The sequence below is a fragment of the Propithecus coquereli genome, unplaced genomic scaffold (assembly GCF_000956105.1).
Source record: "Propithecus coquereli isolate 6110/MARCELLA unplaced genomic scaffold, Pcoq_1.0 Scaffold64, whole genome shotgun sequence".
Lineage (NCBI taxonomy): Eukaryota > Metazoa > Chordata > Mammalia > Primates > Indriidae > Propithecus > Propithecus coquereli.
The window spans coordinates 42,256-46,337 of NW_012152396.1; the positions used below are offsets into that span (position 1 = coordinate 42,256).

General features: G+C 35.2%; 1 protein-coding gene across 1 annotated transcript in view; it reads right to left on the minus strand.

Annotated features, from left to right (window-relative positions):
• Positions 1–182, minus strand: part of UGT2A1 (UDP glucuronosyltransferase 2 family, polypeptide A1, complex locus) — a 24,424-nt gene extending 24,242 nt beyond the window's left edge. The window contains exon 1 of the mRNA XM_012659818.1: positions 126–182. The gene's annotated coding sequence lies outside the window, so the exon portion shown is untranslated. The remainder of the gene's footprint in view (positions 1–125) is intronic.
• Positions 183–4,082: the final 3,900 nt, after the last annotated feature.

Sequence of the window (4,082 nt, forward strand, 5' to 3'; positions counted from 1 at the left end):
CATTGAAACAAACTAAAAGTTAACCCACAACCTTGTAATGATTAATATTTTCTTTAGAAGAAAATAAAAAATAAGTCCCAATGTACGTTATACATTGATTATCATGAGGTTTTCAAGTTTCTTACCTGAAGTTTCCTACTGGTACTTTAACAGCACTCATTTGACATTATGAAAAAGTTGAACTTAAATAAATCCTCGCTGGGTAGGTATAATATGATGAGGAATGTGATCTTAAAAGGCAAAAAGATTATACAGAGTTTTGTTTATACTTCACATTCTCCACCCATTACATTATGAAGCACATTAACCTTTTGTTAAAGGCTTAACCATCTATAAGTTCCTGGCCAACTATTTCCATTGAATTTTGCCTTTGCTATCATAGAATTGACTCCTCCCCAACAATGAGGTATGTCTGGATGTATCTAAAATAATGACAGGATAATTAATAGTCTTGGGACGATTATTAAAAAGTATGTGAAATTAACATCCCTCAAACTTATGCAACATAAAATTATCTTATTAATTATACAAAGAATTTTGTAATAAGTGTCTTTATATTCATTTATTTAGCTGAACTTTATAATGATAGGAGTGGATAGTTTGATTATTCTTTGCCATTTATTAAAAAGGTACAAATTAGGATCAATAAATGTTTTAAAGGTGTGCACCTTCATTATGCAATATCCTTGAGAAACCAAATTACTCTTACGTTTCTTTGTGCAACCAGTACCAGTACTCATTCTTGACACTGGCAACCAGGGGACCAGGGAACATCCACACAGACAAACCTAACAAAAGCACTTCCTTTTTCAAGTTAACGTTATCCTGAAAAACAACGAACACAACAGATCTGAAAACTTCTTACACATACATACAAGGGCTGTCCGGAAAGTATCCAGCCTTCGTTAATAATATAATTTTGCATATTACATGGCTGGAAACTTTCCAGACAGCCCTTGTGTACTATCCTTCTTTCTTCATCTTTTACAAGGGGGCACTGTATTTTATCAATAAACTTTCTATTATTAAAGCAACGCAAAGATAAGTCTTTTAACAATTTTTCAAAAATAAGACATAAACAGTGACAATAAAAGTTTTGAAAGTCCTGAGTAATCAGCCTTAGGGTTCTGTCTCTTAGAAAGGACCTTCATAGAGCTCAGGGATATTTGAGGCCAGACCTAAACTGACTGCCTTAACCCCAACATCACTGGTTTTTTTTTTCCGTTGTTTACTCTGTCTAGTCTCTGAAAAGCATCTGCATATAGATTAATCTAAGTTAACACTATTTTTATCAAGAGAACAGTAAATGGTGAAATTGCTTTGCTCTTTATTTAAGTGTAATTGACCATCTATAAATCAATAGTCGTCAAGAAATTCACTGTAAATCACATATTTTGGAACGTTTTCTAGTTTTACCTGTTTCATAGTTCTCAGTCCAGCCTGAACAAAACACTTTTCCTAGAGACGATTAACTCCATGCAGTGCTGTCCATAAGCTATTCCATATGCCCCATCTACCGTGCAGCAACGTCTCTCTGGAATATGTGCACGGAGTTTTAACCTGCTGTGCTAAGGGTGGAAGGTCCTCCTATGGATGACTGTATTTCCTGCACCTTTTATTCAAACAAATTTTGGTACACATGGGCCAAAATAAATTAACGTTCTCATCTATACTAATTCATATGTCAGAAAAATAAATTCATAAGTTTGTTGGGAGACTAGGGAAGAGGAGTCATTTTATAATTTTCCACTTTTTGCTTTTTACCAAATAAAAAGCAGCCTGGAACTGGCCCGTTTTTAACATTTGCGAGGTCAGGACAGGAGGACAAATGGAAACCCTAGCCTATACTCCCTCCCATATTCACTCACCACCTCACGTAAAAGTATCTGGACAAACCAAGTCTCAAGTTGAAGCTCTGTCCCCCTCCTATCTTTCAAGCAAAAAGTCACCACCTGTCTGTCCTTCAAGCTTAGGGGTGCACGTGCCGAAAGCCGAGGTCTGCCCTTGGAAGGATGACATGGGAAGAAAGCTTCACAGGTTCCCCGGCACTATCGAGCAGAAACAAGCCCTCTCTCTTTACTTTGTCTGGATTCCTGAACCACAGCATCCTTGAGATAATGACATGGTTTTTTTTTACATCACAATTTTGGGGGATAGCTTGCTACATAAAAACAGATAACCTAAAATACTATTGAATTGCTTGTGTGTGTGTATGTATTTTAGATATGTATGAATATATGTCAGATGAAAAATGTCAAAATATTACAATAAGTAATAAAGATATTTATAATTTTATTATACAGCAGATTGTACATCCACTCTTAGTTGAATCACTTAGTATTTTGACCAGGTGTTATGGACCTTTCCTGACTTTTCCAGTGTAGGGTTCTATAGCAGTAGGTTCATTTGTACAGGTTGGTTAAAATTATTACATATTTCTATGTGTGTATTTTTAGTACTGTTTGAAAAGTAATTTAGAATAATTTTGTGGTGTTTTAATAGCATTTATTATACAATAATATGTACATCTAGGGGAAGAAGAAACAGATTCTTCAAACCCAAGCAGTTTGAATAGAACTAGCATAGAGATTCTTTGCAACAAAACTTATTTTCAAAGCTCTAATGAAACATAAATAGAACAATTATTATTCTGTACAGAAATTACTTAGGTAACCATAATCTTCAGGGGTCTTTATATAATAGACCTTGAATCTTCAACCCAACAATATCTGACTTAGATGTTTATACCTTTGAGTGCTCCTCATTATACTTTTTCTTAACTTCTTTTTTTTTTCCACAATTTTTTTTTTTATTTCAGCATATTATGGGGATACAGATGTTTAGGTTACGTATGTTGCCCTTCCCCCCCCAAGTCCGAGTTTCAAATATGTCCATCCTTCGGGTGGTGCGCATTGCACTCTTTGTGTATGCAAATACCCATCCGCTCCTCCCTCCTCCCCCCTCCCCCCTCCCCCCTGCTCAACGTCCAATAGATGTTAGTCTTATATGTACACTTATGTGTTGATCGGTTAATACCAGTTTCCTGGTAAGTACATGTGGTGCTTGTCTTTCCATTCTTGGGATACCTCACTTAGTAGAATACGTTCCAGCTCTATCCAGGAGTATACAAGAGGTGACACCTGCACCCGAATGTTTATAGCAGCACAATTCATGATTGCAAAGATGTGGAAACAACCCAAGTGTCCATCAATACATGAGTGGATTAATAAAATGTGGTATATGTATACCATGGAGTACTATTCAGCTTTAACTTCTTTTTAATCTCCATTTCCTGATTTTTTTCCTCACTTCCCATTTGCTACTGGCTACTGACAATAAATGTTCTTGAAGAAAAAGAGCCTAAGTGAAGAAAGCACACTATCACAGTTCTACTCTTTTTTTCTCTTGCTTTTATAGTTAGAAATTTTCTTTACACCAAAATCTGCATGATGTGAGGTCTCATCAAACCAAACCTCACCTCCATGCAAACCACCTGTTTCAACACCTGCACTATCTCCTTCCTTTGGAGACATTTTGGCTTTTTTTCCAGAAGGCACCCATGCTTATGGAACAATCACATTTGGTGATGTTTCACACATTGACCGCCACACTAGAAAAATTTTTTTTTCCCTGGGGCCACAGTGTTTTATTACAAAAATGAAATAAAAACTTTGAAAACAAAACGATCATTTCTAACTTAATGAAAAATTTGTCTTTATTGTTTTCTGTGTTTTTTTCAATAAAAAAGTAATATAAAAATTTGAAAATTGATAATATAAAGAGTACTTTGAAAACTAGTTCATAAAGGTTAAATGTTTTTCTTGACTTGTCAGGCTGAAATGTAATTTAAAGGTAAACATAAATGGAAAAATGAAATTGATTCACTTCATTTAATCCACATTTTTAGAATTAAATTGTCAATATTAATTGTAACAATAATAACATCAACAAGTAAGATTTGCATGAACCAACTGCAGGGTTTTGCCCAGGTTTTGCTTCATGGGGCCCCAGCCTTAGAACTAGCGTGAGTTAAATATAACTCAAAGGGCAGTTAATGTGTTAACACTCCTCTTATTGAAGGG